At 36.7% G+C, this 21,991-nt stretch overlaps 1 protein-coding gene across 3 annotated transcripts in view; it reads left to right on the top strand.

Moving 5' to 3' along the window:
- COL26A1 (collagen type XXVI alpha 1 chain) overlaps window positions 1–21,991 on the top strand; it is a 2,134,825-nt gene that overhangs the window by 1,174,203 nt on the left and 938,631 nt on the right. The window lies entirely within an intron of this gene.

Raw genomic sequence — 21,991 nt, 5'->3', positions numbered from 1 at the left:
TAAAACACATAAATAAATAAGTATACAAAGTATGAAAAGTACATAAATTAAAATATAATCTGGCAGCTTTGATCCTCGAAATAGGCTTAATCGAAATTAAAGCATTAATCCCCGGAGGGGTACAGGCATTAAGCAGCTACTGCCGATATAGTTCTCTCTGTTCTAATGCAAGTTCCCAATCTCCACCCCTTTTAGAATAAGTAACTTTTTCCAAAATACTGAAAGCAATTTTTTTTCAAATCACTACATTGCACTAAATGTTTATACAAAGCGTTGACACTACTCGCTTTGCTAGTTGCATAATTATGCTGGTGAATCCTGGTTTGAATGGTCCCACCATCTTCCCAACATAGAAGGCAGGACAAGAAGAACAAAAGGCAATGTAAACAATGGCTTTCTTATTACAATTGTAGTTCCACTTGACAGAAATTAATCTGGGGAAACCAGGTACAATATGTGTGCCCTGCAGTATAACCCTGCACTGCTTGCAGGTACCACGACATTTCATGCCTAAATTCCTAATGGAAATACCAGGTAAATCATCATTCCTTTCCAAAATTGCTTTCAAATTTTTACAGTTGTTATTCATAAATTTGGGTTGCTCCCCAACTGGTCAAGCAATCCAAAAGCTCCAAATACAGTTCTCCAGTGGCAGTCTATTGGTTGGAGGGACCATTAAAAACCAAGATTTACCGGCATAATTATGCAATTAGCAAAACAAGTAGTGTCAATGATTTGTATAAACATTCAATACAATGTAGTGATTTAAAAAAATTGCTTTCAATATTTTGAAAAATATTACTTATTCTAATAGAGGGGGAGTCTGGAAGCTTGCATTAGAACACAGAGAAATATATTGGCATTTGCTGCTTAATGCCTGTACCCCTAGGGGGATTATTGATTTAATTTTGATTAACCCTATTCTGAGGATCAAACCTGCCAGATTATGATGTTTTAATTTATGTATTTTTCATACTTTTCATACATACTTGTTTATTATGTGTTTTTAATACTTTTTACATGATTTTTTTCAGGTATTTTGAGATTAATTTTTATGTGATTTTTTTGTGTTAAAATGTGAAGCATACATTGGCACCTTAAAGGTTTTTAAATGAAGGAAACAGTTGGCATAATGTTTCTGATGAAGTTCTGGGTTTGGTGGAAAAAAAGCACGTAAACATTAAAATAAAGGTCCTGTTGTGGCATCTGTTTTTTTTTTTAATTGTGTTGTCCGGGCGCTGTTTGGTTTGTTGGTTACCTAACAATAATAGGTAATTATGTGACACTAGAAAATTTCCATAGCAAGTAAGTAAATAACAATGTACTTTAAGATGGTATTTAATTTATGGGACATTTGAATATTTCCATAACAAGTAAATAACAGTGTTATATGATTAGTGTTCTATTGCATGTGCCCATAGAGTATTAACAGTTGCATTTCAGATTTGTCTGTTCTGACTTAAATAACTCAGGATTTTATCACCTTCCTTAGGCAACTGCAAGGTGGTGATGAGCATTCAGGTGTTTCATTCCGCCTTTATTGAAACTCATTTCATCTACTAAAATAAATTTAGGGGAAAAAAACTCCAAATGTTATTTTTTAAAAAGCTACCACTGAAATGGTATTAAATGGCTTTCTTTAAAAAAAAAAAAAACTCTTACCCATAATAATAGTTGCTGCTCTCCAAAGAAAACATTTTAATTAAAATGCCTTATAATAACTGTAGTGTGCTACTAGCTAAAGCTTTGCTGTCATGTAGGAACAGTTCTCCCAGAATCTTCCTATAGTCAGTAATACAGATAAGCAGTAATTATTGTCCAGCATTATTCTGTGCACTGTTTGTACAGACAAGACATACAGCATTATCCAGAGGGTATGCAAAGGCCAGTGGTACAATGTCATTATTTCTAGTCAGAATTAATGTTCCTTTCCAGCAACCATATTTGTGTTAGTTATAAGCACAGACTGGTTTGGTCATTTCAATCTAACTTCAAAACCTGTGTGTGTGTGTGTGTGCATGTGTACATGTATATCAAAAGATAGACATATGCACACACACATATGTATTCTGTGTTTCTATTTTAATGCACATTTGTCCAGTTGAAAGGTTGCATAGGACTTGGGTTTATCCTGGCAAGAAACAGGCATAAGGCAGGAAATGGTCATTCATGCTTTAATGCACATCTTGGCCATCTAAGTGACAATTTATCCACCAAAATTACTTTGAGATGTTGGTGAAAAGTGGTGAAAAATGGAGTCTCCTGGACACAGGGAGGACACATGAATGCCCTAAAATAGTCACCACAACAGAGTACTGTAAAGGAGAACAGAGTGTCGTGAAGCAGTAATGGTAACTGTTGCTACTGTGTCATCCTTTAACCGACTAGAACTCTGTGAGTGTGTGTACTTGGATATCTATATATGCATGTGTGTGTATAAAATATGTATTGGGTGGCCCTCCATTTGATCTAAATGCAAGTTTGTCAATATCTGTTTAATTACCACACGAAAAAAGAGTAAAATATCAAAAAAACAACAGCCGGTGACCGTAAAAAATGTTTATTTGAACCTCCAGTGCTTTGGCAAAGCCTTCAAGGAGTCATAAAACCATCAAACAGCACACTTGCTTAAATACAAAATTATACACCAATCATTCAAGTAAAAAAACAATTAGCTCAGATCAGCAACTTCCAATTACACTCAAGATTTAATCCCAAAGGGGACATAGTATTAAATTTTAAAATGAGCACACTTTCTTTATGTATTAATTTCCGTTTATACACACAATCTGAATAAAAACCCGTAGATAATTTTTCTAAAATAGTAGCTTTTGATTTTTTAATATCTGTTTAACTGACTGCATTTTGTACAGATATTAAGGTGGTCAGCAGGTTTGTGAGATTGACAAATCCCTGGGTAGGGGAATATTTCCTTTCCCCAGGGATTGTGTAATCTCAGAGTTAGCATGCATAATTAGCAGGGTGTGTGAAGCACATGGGGTGTGAACAGGAGTTGTCCCTGCAAAAGTGTTTTTCTTTTTTTTGTGTGTGTGTGTAAATTGCATGTGCTAAGGCTCTTTCTCAGTGCATGTGTGGCAATGTTTTGATGTGTTTTTTTTACCTTTTGTGGTCAACATTTCTGAAGTCAACATACAAAGTACTTGACTAAAGTGAGTAGACCTATACATATATATATATATATATATATATATATATATATATATATATATATATACATACATACACATTATGGCTGAAAGGAATACACAGAAACACTCACTGCTTAAGAAACAAGATACTGACCTCTTGGACTTGAACTCCTTCAGGACCCATGTTAGTATGTAATGTTCATCACTGGTCACTGCTGCAGTATCCTTAGCCAAGGATATACAGCCAGCCTTCTTCCAAAGCTTTAGGGCACCTGCCACCTGAACATCTGTCATCTTAATATGAACTGATAAAAGACTATTCAAACTATTGATCCTTTTTGTGAGTTGGTTTCTGGTAAAAGAAAGAGGGCTACCTCTTTTCCTGAAGAGATTCAAGATTCTGAATCTGGACAGGAAACAGAAGAGGCAGAAACAAGAGTTTCTCATTAGTTTTGTGACTCAGAGGAGTGCTGAATTTCTGATTCTCCCTGTGGAGGGTTTCTCTTTTTCTGAGACTATATCCAAAATGTGCCAAACCTGTGTTTTCAGTTGCCAGCTCATATGTTAAAGTTTATTCTGATTAATAGTGAAAGTACGAGGAATGTTTTAATTGCAGTTTCTTTTTGTGTGGAAGAGGGGTGGGAAACTGACATAGAGGTTAAGGTGTTTACCTTATAAACACATGGTCTAGGGTTTGATTCTCACATGGGGTAACTGGCTAGGCTTAAAATGGCCCACAAGGGCAGTTAGCCTAGTACTAATCTATGAACCTAAAATCTACTTTAAATTGTTTTCTTCCATTGTAAAGGTCACTACTCATTGTGGTGTGTGCATGACTCAGTTGATACTTCTAGGGGTATGGCCACTGCTACTATTTTGAGGGAAGTTTGCTTGGCTGCATTCTCAGAACCCCCCAGATGTGAAAAATGAGATTTTAAATTTTGCTTTGGGTAGAGATTTAGTTTTTGGTTACTGTGCTTCAGATGTTATCAAAAGGTGTGATGAAAGGGATAAGTTGATTTATGGAATCTAAGGTTTTGCAGACCTTGTTTTCAAAGGGATTGTCTAATCCCTCATCAAAGTTTGGCAAAATAAATAAATCAGTAAAAAAAGAAAACAGTATCAACAAAATGCTGGTAAACAGACATTTAAGAAATGGCAGCAGGGTTCTAAAAATAATTCAGGACCCCCCCTCAAAAAAAACAAGGACAGTCCAACAAGTCAGAATGACTTTTTAAGGGACTTTGACCCCCCCACCCTGGCAGTCACTTTTCCTTTCCAGAAAGTCTGAATCTCCATTTTCCTTTTGGCAACAGATAATTTTAGACAAATGGGTTCTAAAGATTATTCATCTAGATTACAGATGGCAGTTGGAGACAATCCATCTTTTTCAGGGGGTAATTCCTCATCCGCCAGACCAGACTTTTTCCCCTTATACTTCAACACATACTGTCCCACGGAGTGATAAAACCAGCTCCTCCTTCCCAGTTGTGAAAGGTTTTTATTCAAAGATGTTTTCAGTACCAAGGAAAGAAAATGCTTGGAGACCAGTTCTTGATTTGTCTTTCTTAAACCTGCTTGTGATAGTGCCCAAATTCAAAATGATGTCACTTCACAACCTTTACTACTTCTTCCTCATTCAAGTTTCCTGGTTACAGTATATTTAAAAGATGCTTATCACATCCCTATTCATCCAGACTTCAGGCATTTCTTAAGATTTTGTGTCCGTGGATCACATTATCAGTTCTGTGTCTTACCCTTGCCAAAGTGTTTAGTTCTACTTGTATCTCATTGCTGGCTATAGTATACATTTTTTTCTGTCTTTAGATGACTTGTTTATTTTTGCAGTCTTTTTTTTAAAGTGCCAAGAATCTCTCAGTTGGGTTACAGATCTCTTACATAACTTGGGATTGCAAGAGAACATTCACAAGTCTTTTATGACTCCTCCTCACAGGACTGTTTTTCTGGGGAGTCAGCTAGACATCTCAGTTCTAAGACCTTTTCTTCTGCAGGAAAAAACAGATCTACATCTAGATCTATTTCTAAGTTTTTTTCATAGACTTCACTCACTGCGAGGGAATACGTCAGGATTTTGTCTCATGGCATCTATGATTGTCATGGTTCCCCTGGCAAGACTTCACATAAGATAGAGACAGTGGTATCTGAAGTCTCTTTGGTGCCAGCACCAACATTATTTCTTTTCAAATCCCAGTGCCATGGTTTGTTAGAAGAGAAATCACTTGGCAGAGACCTCAAGTCTATGTCTCCTCTTCTTCCTCCCTGCTCCAAAGCAGTCAGTTACCACAGATGCCTCAGACTTTGCCTGGGGAGCAGTTTCAGGAGGGATAAAAGTGCAAGGTGTGTGGGGCACCAAGGACAGACACAAGCATATAAATATAAAAGAGATGCTTGCCCTGATCAAGAAACTCAACTCTCTGAATCATGTTTGAACCCTGGGATCTCTTCAAGTTGTTACAGACAATACTGCAGTCATATGGTTCATCAACAAACAAGGGGGAACTAGGTCATACCCCCTTTGCAGGCTTGCCATATTTATTTGATATCGCATCACAGTACAGTCTCACTCTACAGGCATATAGGTTCATACTAGGCTATCTGCCATAGGGCATTTATAAGCCTAGCCAGAATGTGTTTGGCTTTCGCCACCCATTTTAAATTTATTTTGCTATGCCCTTTTTCGAGGTTAGTATACTGTGCCTCTGTCTAACAGTGACACAGAAGTGATACCCGGGGTAAACCTATGATCTCCCATCCACTCATCAAGATTCCTCTTGAATAGAGTCAATGAGGGACTCTGCCTAACCTGGACTGGGATTTTATTCCAGTGTGAAGGGAGCCTCTGGGTTATGAATCTGTCCCTCCAGCATGTCCTATTTATTTCAGTGCTGAGGTTCAAGTCTCTCGAGCGCATAGCTCGATGGGATTTGGATTTTCTGAGGTGCAGCATGTCCATTAATTCCGGGTTGGACATGGCTTTATATGTCAGGCACAGATCGCCTCTGAACAGGCGGTATGCCACTGAGTAGAGCTGGAGTTTCTTTAACCAGGCAGCATATGGCATCTGTTTGAGCCCTTTGATCCTCTTGGTGAGGTACTTTTGGGGTCTTTCCAGTTGCTGCAGGTGTCTGGTAAGGTACATCCCAAAAGGGGCATTGTACTCAATTATGGGCCTGATGAGGGATGAGTAAAGAGGCACGATGACCTCCCCTGATCTATATGTGAATCCCTTCATGATTAGGTGGGCTATATAAAATGTTTTTCTAACCACTTTGGCCACGTGGTTGTCAAATGAGAGATTGCAATCAACTTGGGTCCCCAGGTCCCTAATTACTTCTTCTGTACTTAATGGATTACCACTTATGTGGTAATTTGTGGGCACTTTGTTTTTGCCAAAGGGGATGACTATACACTTTTTGGCATTTAGCTTGAGGCCATGGCTCTGGCACCAGTTGTCTGTTTCTATGAGGCCCTTTTGGAGGATGCTTGTGTCGGCTGGAGAGTCGATTATGGCGCCCAGTTTGCAGTCATCTGCGAACTTGGTCAGCCGCAGTCCTTCCGTGTTGGCCTGTACCTCCGAGAAATATATATATATTATATATATATATATAATATATTATAAATATAAATATATATATATATATATATATATATATATATATATATATATATATATATAATATATATATTGCATCTAAGAGTAAAACTGTATAGCAGACAAGCTGAGCAGTACAAGAGCTGACCCTCAAGACTGGAAAATAGATCGGGGGAGAGGGATCCTCCAAGACTTGATCCATCTGTGGAGAGTTTCTCAGGTACACCTATTTGCCTCCTTTCTTAAGAATCAGCTGGTAATATTTTGCTCCACGACTCTATACAAGGAGGTCTGGAAGACAGATGCTTTTAGTTTTCCTTATACAGGAATGCTACTTTATGCTTTTCCACCCTTTCCACTGTTGTCAAGGGTAAATCTGAAGATTCAGACAGAATCCCCCAAGATCCTTGTCTTGACTCCCTTCTGGCACAGGCAACAGTGGTTCTCCCCTCTTTTGGAAATGGCGAGGAGCAGTTACCACAAGCTTCCTCATAAAGTGGATCTACTCACACACTATCTGGGGTGTTTACATCCCAACCCTCATCAACTTCAACTGACTTCCTGGATGATGGGGTCTTAATTCCATTTAGGCACCTGTTTACTAAGGATGTGCAACAGATACTAATGGAGTCAAGAAAGCCTGCCACTTGAAAATCATATATTAGTTAATGGAAAATGTTTTCTAGTTGGTGCCAATAACATAACCAGCAGCCATTCAGGGCTAGTTGTTCTCTGGTTTTACAATATGTGTGAGTTCCTATCCTGTGGCCTTTCTTACTCCTCCATCAAGGTTCATGTATTGACCATTTCAGCATGACTGCCCATTGTCAAAGTAAACTTTATTGTCATTCAGAAATCACACAAGTGAAAAACTGAATGAAATTCCGTGTCTCCGGACTCAATGTGCAGACAACATATAGACTATTTTCACAGACATTTACACATATAACACCTAGTTATTAAATCATGGTCATGCAGGTAGACAGAGTAATACTGCACATAATTAGAAACACATTTTAACAATTTTCACAGTGAACACTTACTTGCATGAGACTTAGTATTGCACAAGTACTTGGTTAAGACATTGCATTGATCCTTGAAGAGAAAGACGCATTTGAGTATCGCACTGTGAACACTGGCATTTGTATTGGTGATCCAAGACAAGTTCTCAGCAATGTGCACTGCCAGAAACCTCATGGCTCTCACTTTTTCCCCATTGATGGTGAGGGGAGAATGTTCCTTGCGATCTTTCCTGTAGTCCACAATTATCTCTCTTGTTTTGTTTGTTTAGTGCTAAGTTATTTCCACACCAGATAATCAGTTGTTTCACCTCATCTCTATACACTGTTTCATTGTCATTACTGATAAGGCCCACCACCATTGTGCTATCAGCAAACTTGATAATGTGGTTTGTATTGTACCTGGGTGTACAATTGTGTGTTAACAAGGGTGAGCAGCAAGGGACTTAGCACACATCCTTGTGGGACTCCAATGTTAAGAGTGATGCTATCCAAGGAGTTATTTTCTGTGCACACTTTCTGAAGTCTGTCTCTGAGAAAGTCAAGAATCCAAATACAAAAATGGTGTGTTGATGCCTAGTTAGAGTAGCTTCATTACCAGATGAAGAGGGATGACCATGTTAAAACTGAGCTGAAGTCGATGAATAGTACCCTCATATAGGTGATTTTATTCTCAAGGTGTTCCAGAGATAGACGCAGTGCTAGAGAGATGGCATCTGCTGTAGAGTGGTATGTCTGGTAAGCAAATTGCAGAGGGTCAAGATCAACAGGCAGCCCAGATTTTATGGCATCCTTGACCAACCTTTTAAATCACTTCATTACTGTGGAGGTGAGGGCTACAGGGCAGAAGTCATTTAGGCAAGATGGTGGAGATTTCTTTGGTAATGGAGTGATCGTTACATCCTTGAAGCATTTCAGAACTTTTGCTGACCCAGAGAGTTATTGAATATATCCGTGAAGACATTTGTTAGTTGGACTGTGCAGTCCCTCAGCAGACACCCTAGGGTGTTGTCAGGCCCAGCTGCTTTTCTTGAGGTAACTCGGTGCAGTGTCCTCTGGACATCAGCTGAGTTGAGGGTGAGCATTTTCTTGTTATGGCCGATGGGCATTTTCTTCGCTGTTGTTCTGTTACCTTCCTCGAATCTGCTGCAGCAGACATTCAGCTTATTTAGGAATTCCTTGTCCTCACTTAGGTTCATAGGTAGGTACTAGGCTATCAGCCCAAGGGCCTAAGTAAGCCTAGCCAACAAGTTTCCCTGGCTTACGCCACCCAAGAAAGTTATTTTGCTGTGCCCCTGTCGAGCAAAGCCACAGAAGTGATCCCCGGGGTGTATTTCCTATTTCCCATCCACTCATCAAGATTTTTCTTGAAGAGTGCTAATGAGGAACTTTGCTTGACATAGATGGGTAGCTTGTTCCAGAGTATGGGAAGTCTCTGGGACAGGAATCTATCCCGCCAGCATGTCCTATTTATTGTGGTGACAAGGTTTAGGTCCCTAGAGCATGTAGCTCAGAGGGATTTGGATTTCTTTAAGTGTAGCATGTCCAACAGCTCTGGGTTTGACATAGCTTTGTATGTTAGGCAGAGATTACCTCGGAGTAGGCGATATGCTCCAGAGTAAAGCTGGAGTTATTTGAGACGGTCAGTGTAGGGCATCTGTTTGTTGCCAGTAATCCTCTTTGTGAAGTACATCTGTGGCCTTTCCAGCTACTGCAGATGTCTTGTGAGGTACATTCCAAAAGGGCCATTGCACTCTATAATGTGTCTAATGAGTGTCAAGTAGAGGGAAACAATGACCTATTTTTTCCTGGATGAGAACCCTTTTGTGATGAGATGCACCACATAGAAGGATTTCCTGACTACTGTGGCGATGTGATTATCAAAGAGACTACTGTCCACCTGGATCCCAAGGTTCCTTATCACACATTTGGCGTTAAGTAGTCTGCCGCCTATGTGGTAGTTCATGGGTACAAAGTTTTTACCAAAGGGGATGACAATGCACTTTTTGGCATTGAGCTTGAGGCCATGGCTCTGACACCAGGCATCTGTCTCAGTGAGGCCTTTCTGTAGGATGTCCACATCATTTGGGGACTCGACCATGGCTCCTAGTTTGCAGTCATCTATGAATTTCATTAGCCAAAGTCCTTCTGTGTTAGCCTGTACTTCAAAGAAGTAGATACCAAACAGGAGAAGTCCCAGGACTGAACCTTGTGGTACTTCAGATGTCACTGGTATGAAGCCAGATTTGGAGTCTGCAACTTTTACAGTGTGGGTTCTGTCATTGAGCCAATTGACAACCCATCTTGTGGTGTAGGGATTTATACCTAGTTTAGTGAGTTTAGCTATAATTCCAGAATGGGGGGATGGTATCGAAAACCTTGGCGAGGTCACGATAGGCTGTGTACAGCTTTGGTGACTGCCTCAAAGAAGTCGATCAGGTTCAGGAGGCATAATCTGCCTTTCACAAACCCGAACTTGGGTCCAGAGTGTGAAGGTTGAGTTCCATGATGATACGTTCCATGGCTTTACATACCAGGCTCATAAGGCTAATAGGGAGATAGTTCCCAGGATCAGTGGTGGCTCCTCCTTTGTGGAGTGGGATAAATGTTGGTGTGCGCCATTCAATGGGCACAAATCCTGATGTGAGTCTATGATTGAACATGGCGCTTAGGTGGGGAGCCAGTTCATTCTGAAGTTTGTGTAAAACGCAGCCTGGGATGTTGTTCGGTCCCATGAATGCTGTGTTTGTGGCTTTAGAGAGTGCAGCTTTTACCTGTGTAGTTGTGATTACAGGGACTCTGCATTCTTCCTGTATAGATATGGGCACTTTAGGGGGTGAGAGGGGGGTAAAGTCAGCACTGAACCTATTTGCCAGGATGTTGGCAATATCAGTTGGTTCTGTAATTTTTGTGCTGTAACTCAGATCAGATATTGGTGTTGCCTTTGAGATTCTTGACATAGCTATAAAATGCTTTGTGGTTGTCCCTAGAATCAGTGGCATTTTTTTTTTCATAGCTAGCTTTGGAGGATCTTATAAGGGATCTCAGCTTCTTACTGAGGCTGACCAGGGAGCTCCTCCACTCATGGGATTTTACTCTCTCTTGCAACAGTTTCCTCCTTCTGTTGTAGAGTTTGTTTATGGCAGGGGACCACCAGATTGGCTTCCTTTTTTTGGAGGATAGTGTCTAGGTTCTGTTTGGGATAGCACAATCCATGCACTCGTGTAAGTGCTTATAGAGTTCATTTGTGTAGGATTCAGCAGTCGTAACTGTATTGTCCATCTGCATGGGTGTCATGAAATTTGCCATTTCTGTCTTAAGACGCATGAAGTTGGCTTTGGAGAAATTTTTTACTTGGTTTCCTTAATGGGGGTGGGGGTGGCATGTGGATATCTAGGGTAATTAGCTTATGGTTGGATCTGACCAACGAGGAGTTGACTTCAGGTGTGGAACATCAGTCACTCATATTGGTAATGACTATGTCTAGGATATTATTGCCCCTGGTGGGGGTGTGGATAAGTTGATCCAGGACATTGGAATTTATGAATTCCAGAAAGCTTTGAGAGAAGGAGTTGGTACATGAGTAGTTTTTCCAGCTAATGGTGGGGTAGTTGAAATCGCCCATTATTAGGGTGTTTGGTTGAACCCTAATATTTTCTAGTATATCAAGAAAAGAGGAATAGGAATCCTGGGGGAGGTGGGGGATCAGTAGCAAGCTACAATCTGGATTGCAGTTTTGCCCAGACTTAGTTGCACTTGGATAACCTTGGATGCATTATGCTGAGCAACTAGCCTGGAGGTGTGGATATCCTTAATGAATATGGACACACCTCTGCCTTTGGTGTTCCGGTCCAGGTTAGATGGACGAAAAGTGTAGTATGAGTTATAGCCTGGTAATGCAGGGGTGCTCGCTTGAGCCTTGAAACAGGTCTCAGTCACTGCACAGATATCGATGTTCTCCATTTTAAAGAGTGCCTTGAGGGAGTGCATTTTGAGATTTAGACTTCTAGCATTGAGTAGCATTACCCTCAGTTTTTGCTTGCCTTTTCCTGTTATGATGGTGAATTTGTCATTTGAATCTTGCCTAAAAAAGGCACTATAGGGTTGGCAAGAGCCTTAGCCAGTATCCGGAATCCCAGGGTTGACAGGTGCAGGCCATCTCTGGCAAAGCATCGTGGTCTGTCGACCATGCTGTCACAGGCAGACAGATACTGGATCCCCTTAGAATGACATCAGAAGCTTAGCCAATTGTTGAAGTCAGTCATTTTGTCCTTGTACTGTGGTATTAATCTGGGAGATGGCAAGATGCTATTCAGGGCTAGGGTCATACCTGCCTGGGCTACAGCATCGGAGAGCTCTTCTATGTCTCTTTTCATGTAGTCCAGGGAGGTACATCTCAGGTCATTCACACCAACATGGACAATGACAGAGTCATATTTGTACTTGTTGTGGAGTGATCTGAGTGCTTACATTATGTGGTGGATCCTGGCACATGACAGGCAGCTGAAAGTAACCTTCTCCTTGTTTAGCCTGGTGAGTGGGACATCAGTGTGCCTGGCTACAGAGTCACCTATGACTAGTGTGTTGGGTATGTTGTTTTACCTTATGGGCTGTCATTGAGTGGCACACTGAGTCTGTGAGCTGTGTGTGTCATTTAGGTTGTGTTGGGGGGTGGAGATTGCTTGCGTTTATGCTTCTTTTTTTTTTTCAAAACAGGTTTATTGTTTTAACATACAAGAGAAATATCATAACAATTTTATACAAGTAATTAAAAATAGATATGATTATAACATTCAACAAAACAACTAAAGTATTTACAAAGACATCCACTACAATCAGATCAATTAATTAAACTAAAATACCATGCTATTGAAATTAGGATTTTTTTAACAAATTTTGTAAATTATCCCATACAATATAATAAGATGTTTTTCTAGTTGTTCTTGACCTAATTGTGTTTATTTCCATATGGCACACTATATTCATAACATTTTTAAATTCATTGAACGAAGGAGGTGTATCTGAAATCCAATTTCTGGTTATTATTTTCCTAGCCACTGCTAGAATAGACCATAACAAGGGAAACTTAACCTTTTTAACACTTTGAGGTACAGGTGTGCTGAATAATATAAGAGATTTAGAAATAATGAAATTATCTGTAAAAAGAGCCTGCAAAAATTCATTAATTGACTTCCAGTATTCTTTCAATTTTATACAGTCATAAAACATATGAGCCCAGTCAACATTAATTTCTACATTACATCTCTTACATAGATTATCTTTATTATTTATTTTATTCATCATCAAAGGTGTATAAAAAGATCTATGTAAAAATTTCCATGTATAAAGTCTCCAGACAATGGAAGACGTAGTTCTATAGGCAGATTCCAATATATATTGTTTATCTTGTTGATTTGGTGGGTCCCCATTAATAGAAGTGAAATAATTCCAGTATGTATCTACACTGTAAAAAGTTTCTTGTCTGATAATTTTATGTATGTATGAAAGTTTACCTTTATCAGAAACTTTATGTTGTAAATTTAATATCAAGTAATCAATCAGTGTTGAAATAAATTCTTTAACTGTTATAGACATTAGATCTATTTTATTAATGAGATGTTGTCTAAAGGTCTGAACCTCTAACCAGCAAGTTTCTCTTAGATCAAATTCTTGTTTTAAGAAATCTAGATTTTTAACTTTATTATCAGATATCAACTGATACCAGTACTTTAGATCATTATCTATAGCTAAATGAGTTCCTTCAGAAGTAGATGACAAAAGCATATCCTGAGTATACATTATAGGGAATACAATAAAATTCCATTCCCTATACTTAGGGTGCATGAATATAAAGTTACGATAGCTAATAATAATATTTAATGGGTAACAAACCATATGTTTAGGTGTAATAGGTGAAGTACCAAATTCCTTTAGTAACCATAACATGGAGTTATTTACAATCATATTTTTATGTGTTAAGGAGATTTTCATGAAGTGCATACTAATTAGCTCCCAATAATCTTTCCATTTTATGACATATGACTGATCTATTAATAAAGTAATAACTTTTACAATAGAAGAGATAGTATATAAATTAAAGTCTGGAAAAGAAATATCCCCTTGAGACCAGCTATTAGTATGTTTCTTTAATGCAATCCTAGGTCTATTAGGTGCCCATAGGAAATTTAACATTAGTGTATTCAGTTTCTTGATAATTATTTTTGTAGGTGGAAGTATTATTGATTGTATTAAGTATAAAATCTTGGGGAATATTATCATTTTAATAATTGTAAGTCTCTCCTCCATAGTAAAAACATATTATTCCAGGTATTAAAAGATTTTGTATATTAAGAAAACAGGTATTATAATTATTATATATAATAGATTTAATATCTTTAGATAGTATTATACCTAAATAAGTTATCTGACCTGAATTGGGTACATATTTAGTAAAATCACTAATGAGAAAATTTTTTCGTGTATATATAGGTAGTATTTTAGTTTTTCTTCATTGAATATTAAACCAGAAATACTTTTAAAATTCATCATTTTATCAAATAGAGACTGCATAGAAGAATTAGATCCTGCTGATGTAATTAGAACATCATCTGCAAAAGTTGAATTTTGGATGTTGTATTTTCATCTATTTCAAAACCCTCTATGTCAGTACTGTTTCTGATCAAATTAGCCCAAGGCTCCATTACTAAAGTGAATAATAGTGGAGAAAGTGGACATCCTTGTTTTGTACCTTTAAAAATGGGTATTTTTGTGAAACATATGTTCCTACCTTAATATAAGCCAATGTTCCTTTGTATAAATGCTCAATTAGATTTACAAATGCATCTGAGAAGTTTGTGCACTTCAGGAAGGTAAACAGATAGTCCCAACTTACTGAATCAAATGCTGAACTTATATCAAGACTAATAAGTGTTAAATCTTTCTTTTTCCTATTTGCAAAATCAATTAATGTTAAAGTTCTTCTTATATTATCAAAAGTATTTCTATTTACAATGAAGCCTGTCTGATCTATATCTATAATGCCGGGGATGATCGTCTTCAATCTATCAGCAAAAATACTCATAAACATTTTATAATCAACATTAAGTAATGAGATGGGCCGATATGAAGTACATCTAGTTGGATCTTTATTAGGTTTTAAAATTGGCGAAATAAATGTATATTGCCAAGATGGGGGGGGTTATTAACTCAGTTTGGGCCAAAATAAAAACCTTATGTATTAATGAATATGTACTTTTAGAAAGGATTTTATATATCTCTGGTATAATACCATCATTACCCGGTGCTTTGTTTGATTTAAGCTTATTTATTTGTGTAATAACCTCTGTATATGAAATACTTTTGTCCAATAGTTTAATATGTTGTTTATTAAGCTTTTTATTCATGTTTGTGGTTATAAACGCCTTTATTTTATCTTTAGGTTCCATGTTAATGTTATTATGGTTAATTTTGTGAAAGTGATTTCTAAATTCATCTAGTATTTCTGGTATACTAGAAACATTCTTCTTTTTCCTTAAAGAAAAGATTTCTTTGATATGGTTTTGTTTATTCAACCTTTTTGTTTTATTTTTAAGTCTATGTAAGTATTTGGGGCTTATTGAATAAGACAAAACTTGTATTCTCTAAAGTTATTTTAACTTTATGAGTTAAAATTTCTTTGTATTTCTCATTTAGTTTGTTTATTTCTTCAATAACTTTCTTGTCCATAATATTTTCTTTATTATTATGTTTATAAGAGTCTAATTTACTTTGAATATCTAACAATTCCTTATCCCAAGATTTCCTTTTATTATTATACCATCTGATACTTTGTCCATATAGATATGATTTTAAGGCATCCCAAACATAGACAATGGAGACTTCAGGAGTATTATTTATGTCTAAAAATGTTTTACTTCTGAAAGTATATATTCTTTATAGTCTTTTAGTTGAGTTAAGTATGCTGGTATCCTTTTGATCTGAACATTATGAGTATTTTTTATCATGAATTCAAAAACAATTGAATTATGATCAGATATAGGACATGAAATGATTTTAGAATTAATTAAATCTGTTACCATCTGGTTAGAAATAAAGACCCTATCTATTTTTGAATAAGTTTTGTATCTGTTAGAAAAAAAGGTATATGGTAATGAATTTGAATCTATCTGATTATTAATATCATTCAAATGATAAGAATTAGCAAAATCATTTAAATGTTTTGCATTAGATGTAATTCTTCTTTTTCCTATAGTGGTAGTATCACTTTCATGTAGTATACAATTAAAGTCACCAGCTAAAATAATATCTCCTATAGAGAATGACATGATCTTATCAATATGATGTTTCACTGTATTAATACCAATTCCAGGTATCCAATATACATTAATTAAAGTGTAAGTCTTCCCATTAATTTGTATTGTAACCATACAAAACATTCCTTTGTCATCCTGATAAGACTTAATGGTTTTAGGAATGGGCATACTTTTATTCCATAAAATAGCCACTCCTCTTTTTTTCCGAGTGTGCTCTGAACTAACCAATACTGTATATTTGGTTTGTGGCTAGTTTATCAATATCTTTTTTCAAGAGATGGGTTTCTTGCAGGAAGACTAAGTTGGCCTTATGTAAATTAATGTATCTTATTAGGCTTGCCCTTTTACATGGATTATTCAATCCATTAATGTTTAAAGAAATTCCTTTTAAAGATGTCATTTGGCATTTTTAAAACTTAAGAATCTTATGATCAAAATAACAAATAACAACATAAGTAATGTTACATCTCCTCCTTTAGGTGTACCTTTAAATATAGCTGTATTTATTGAATCTCTTATGGGATTTTGTATAGGATTCAATTTTGTTTGTAGTGACAATGAGTGTACAAAATATATTGTGGATGTCAAAACTATATACATATAACAATGAACAAGTGAAAATAATGTAAGGATTAAACCTTGCATCCAGCCTGGAGTTAAAAACTCCAACTTAGAGTAGTATTTACCACTCAAGTTAATCCCTACCCTAAGCAGCAGTACCTCAGCTACCACCTTATCAATTTAATACTGGTTATATTTAACTTAAATTAACAGCTTTCAATTCAATTATCTAGCAAGACAAGACTACACATTTGATAAAACAGCATCATATAAACTAAAATAAACTTTTTTTTAAACTATTCATACTACTATATACATCTATGTAATATAATACACTTGTATTCAAATAGCATTCAAATAATCTTGATATTAGGAACCAAGAGGAGAGAGAGAAATAAAAGATGTGAAAGAGGGAGAGAGAGTGAAAGAAGGAGAGAGAAAAAAAAAAGGGAAGGCATATTTACATATTAATTTATTCAAAGTATGTAAAAATAAGTTCTAACATTCATTTAAATCAAAAACTTTGGCTAATATGGTTCAGACATTACATATATTAAGATGCATCTATTTGTATATGAGCATTTTATTCATACTCATTATTGTCAATAGAATAAAATATTATATTTATAGAAATTTTTATAAATCATACTGCATAGTTATGCAAATTCTCAGAAACACTTGCATTATTGTAAAAAAAGCCATCTGTATTTTGTATGTCTATACTACTGCTTTAAAATATATCACATGACAATTTCTTCCAGAATAGAGTTATAAAGTTATTTATGCTTGTCAGTCAGATGAATTAAATGAGTTATAGTAATGTATATGTTTGGAACATAAGTTTCTAACACAGATTAGTATGCTGCAGTCAAGTAGATTTTCAAAAACATTTGAATAAATGTTTCATTTTCTATGCCTTCTAAAATAAGACATTTACTTACTACAAGAAACTGCATCATTTAAAATCATTATAACTGACATTTTATGAATTATAACATAGATATTTAAGTAATTATATGAAATAACTCACATTTAGATGTTAAAGTGTTCATTTTCCTTCACATAGTCGCATCTGCATCAGTTCTACTTCCTGGTAGAGTGTTCTTCCTGAATCTGCAATGTGTCAGTGTGATATCTGGGTCAAAGGTCAAATTGACTGCTTTCAGCTTCTCTGTGAGAATTCTGAGAGTTGAAGCTTTTGAAACAACTCGAGGACACTGTTCATGAGGTAGCCCACATCCCAGATTGTCTCCCTTAACATTTTGGCGGGAAACTTGTTAAAAACTAGTGACAAACATTCATTTAGCAGTGTAAATGCATCTAAACATGACAAAACCTTTATGTATTTTACAGGTTATTACAGCCTCTATGTAAGTGAAATTAAGCCCAAAGTTATTAATAAGTAATAAAACTCAATATTTTTGTCCCAACTCAATTTTTATGCAAATCTTATTATTTACTGTGTCTATATGATCAAAAGCATTTCTATATATTAATATAAAAAAAATAAAGAGAAAGAATAAAGAAAAGAAAAAGAGAGTAGAAAATAAAAGAGTGTAAAGCAGAAATAAAAAAAATGTAAGAGAAAGCTATAAGAAGTTTATACAATGGAATATTACTTACTGTTTATATTAATAGAGTTAAAAATAAAACATATTATTTACTATTATTTAGTTCTAATTATTATTAGTTAAAGCATGACAGATTATTTACAAATAAGCATAAGCAGTATAATCAAGAAAGTATAATTAGGAATAGCATTTGAAGAACATATAAACTTTTTACAAGGAATAAATATGTTATTATTCCATTTATCATATTTTCATTACTCTTCTCTCCCTGCCCTCCCCCACCCTTTACCCACTACATAATCTAAATAGAATGTCATTGTTTAAACAAAGAAAAAAAGAAAGAGAAAAAAGAAAAAAAATGCATCAAATTACTGACCTTACTTCTCTTTTTCAGAAAGAGAAACAAATTGAATAATAGCTTATTAGTTCCTCAGATATTTTGACTGGTTATGAAACAAAACATTTCTTTGCACACAGAGAATAACTTTGATTAAATCTTTTTCAGAATATTTGTGGCTTTCTGGAAATGCAGGAACTATATTTAAAAAGATTAGTAATGAAGTAAAATGATGAGAGAAAAAAAAGAAAAAAAAACATAGAACAAATCATTTGTTTTTTAGTCTCTTCTTCTTCTCTGAAGTCTTCCACGAAGTTTCAGTTGCCAGTCTCTTTAATGAAGGACTAGCCCATTCCATTTCCTCTATTTTATCCAAAATCTTATTTTTTTTGATAAACAGTAAAGCAGAGTCTAAGTCATCAAAAATTTTAGGACCATCAGGAAGGAAGATTTTTAGCTTGGCAGGAAACAGAAGGTATGTTTTAAACTGTGCTTTTTAAGCTCCCTTATTAGTGGCAGAAAAACTTTTCTTTTAGCTATTACCAAGGAAGAATAGTCATTGTCAAAACGCACAGTTGTCTCATTAATCTTAACAGGAGCTTTAGCCCAAGCAGATTTAAGAACCATCTCTTTATCAAAAGATGATAGAAATCTAACTATAACTAATCTAGGATAGTTTTTGTTAGAGTTAGTATTAGCTATAGATCTATGTGCTCTTCGATACCAAAAGAGAATGCTTCTGGTAAGTCTAAAGTTTTAGGGAGCCATGTTGTTAAAAAAGAAGTAATATTGTTACCTTCAATATTTTCTGGCAGTCCAAAAATCCTAATGTTATTAGGCCTAGATCTATTTTCCAGGTCATCCAGCTTTGTTTGTAAATGTGTATTTTGTTTCAGCAGAAACTCAATGTTGATTTCCTCTTCTTGGATTCTATTTTCCATGTCATTCACAGCTTCTTCTATGCCTGTCATCTGGATCTTCTGTTGTTGCAGGTCTATATGTAACAAGTCTATTTGTTTTGTAGTTTTTTCTATGAAGGTATCAATTTTAGTATCCATTTTATCCATCTTAGCAGTAAGTTGCTGGATTATAGTTATCAGAGACTGAAGTTCTTTCTTGATGCTGGAGTCTTGAGAATTTGTCTTACTGGAACTCATTTCAGACTGATAAACTGACAGGAAAATTTCCAAAGTGATTTCTGACAGGAATATTGTTAAAATTTCCTTTCTTTTTTAGATATAGTTCAAGAACTATATAAAACAAACATATTTAGAAAGAAAATTACTTCAAAAATTAATTTTTTAAGTAATTAATTCCTATCAGTGTAATGAAATTGGTGGAGCTGAAGAAATCTGCTGCTATCCTGTGTTCATCCTTGGCCACGCCCCCCAGCGTTTATGCTTCTGAGGTCCCTGTTGCTTGAGCAGATTATTGAGAACCTCCACGAATGTTGTGTGTCTGTGTGTGGATTTTGCTGGTGTAGGTTTAGTGGGACTATGTGATAAGTGTGGTGCGGTGCAAGTGTTTGCCTTCTCCTCTTGACTGTCAAGTTCAGTCTTGGTTGGAGAGAGCTTTACCTACAGTTTGGCTAGATAAGTGCTTCTCTCACAGGTTGTGGTGTTGTGTGGTAGGAGGAGAGGTTTGTCTGTGAACATGAGGCGATTGCTACATTGCCCCAAGATGCCCAGATTCATCAGATAGACAGGAGAGAACACTGGGAGTCGACCCTTGTACATGCCTGAATAAAAAACTATTTTCCTCTAGACAAGTGAGGAAAGTGAGTACAAGAGCTGTTTTTCTCTAAGCAAGTGAGGAAAGTAAGTACAAAAACTGTTTTCCTCTAAGTAATGAGGAAGGTTGAGTTCTGTAGTAATTTGTAGCTTATTTAGTGCTTACAACAAGTTCTGAACAAGTGCAGAGCACGAATAAGCAAATTCAAGTGCTAAAACTAAGAATCTGTATCTGAACTATACTAGTTACAGGAAAAAAAACAAGTGCAAATGTGGGCTTTTAAATCAGAAAGTTGAGAGAGATGGAAAAATTGCTCAAACGGCCAATAACAATACTTTCTGGACCAGAAACCACTCCTTATGTGGTAGATAGGTTACCTAGTGCTTACCACTCCCACTGATAAGCTAGCTGGCTTCCATCCAACACAGAAAGGCTTGGGGTCTTAGGAGCTTACAAACAGTCCTGGATACAGCAAATCGGTATCGGGACTAGATAAGTTACAGGAAAGGTGGGAAACAAGTGCAAATGCAGGCTTTTAAATCAGAAAGTTGAGAGAGATGGAAAAACTCCCCAAACGGCCAATAACTACAATTTCTGGGCCAGAACCGCTCTTTATGTGGTAGATAGGTTGCCTAGTGCTTACCACTCCCACTGATAAGCTAGAAGGCTTCCCACCAACACAGAAAGGCTTGGGGGGCTCAGGAGTTTACAAACAGTCCTGGATATAGCAAATCTGTATCTGGACTAGACTAGTTACAGGAAGGGGGGAAACAAGTGCAAATGTGGGCTTTTAAATCAGGAAGTTGAGAGAGATGGAAAAACTGCCCAAATGGCCAAGAACTACAATTTCTGGGCTGGGGGTCTGTAGTCATTTAAGGACTGGATACCCTGCCATAGGTGCTTGGGGTCTTTTTGGTCAGAAAAGTAGCTCTGGATCTTTCTGCCATAGGTGCATTTTGCTTCCTTTGTTCAGATTGCTCTGGCTTATCAGAGGGATTCCTTGTCTCCAAACCTAAAGGCTACATTCCTTGCTTTCTGTAGTTCATACTCCTCTCTTGTCGACCGGGGTTTCTGGTTGGCTCATGTGATGATGTTTTTGGTGACTGTCACATCATCCACACATTTCGAGATGTAGCCCATCACTGCCCGGGTGTACTCCTCCAGGATGATACACTGGTTCTCAGTAGCCGCCTCCTTGAATATGCTCCAGTCTGTGCTCTTGGAACAGTCCAGGAGTGCTGAGACTGCGCCCTCTGGTCATACTCTTACTTGTTTCACTGTTGGTCTCCCTCTAGTTAGCAATGGTTTACATGCTGGTAGTAACAATATGGAGAGGTGTTCAGAGTTTCCCAGGTGTGGTTGAGGCACTGACTTAAATACCAGCTTAAAATTGCTGTATACCTTGTCCAGTGTGCCCCCCCCCCCTTGTTGCAGAGTCCACATATTGGAAATAGTGGGGCAGAACTGTTTTCAAGTTGGCCTGATTAAAGACACCTGCTACTATATGAACACAATATGGATTCCAGTTTTGCAGTTTTTATATCCTGGCATAATGCTGTCATTGACTCATTCGGATTGGCACTGGGAGGACCGTAGACAGCTGTGATGCAGATGCTGTTAAATTTCCTGGGTAGATAAAATGGTCTGCATTTTAGTGACAGAAACTGTTATTGATATATGCAGGCCCCTCCCCCTCTG

Source organism: Protopterus annectens, chromosome 13.part0 (assembly GCF_019279795.1).
Source record: "Protopterus annectens isolate FY-2018-M chromosome 13.part0, PAN1.0, whole genome shotgun sequence".
NCBI classification, from domain to species: domain Eukaryota; kingdom Metazoa; phylum Chordata; order Ceratodontiformes; family Protopteridae; genus Protopterus; species Protopterus annectens.
This window is presented reverse-complemented; position numbering and strand designations above follow the sequence as displayed.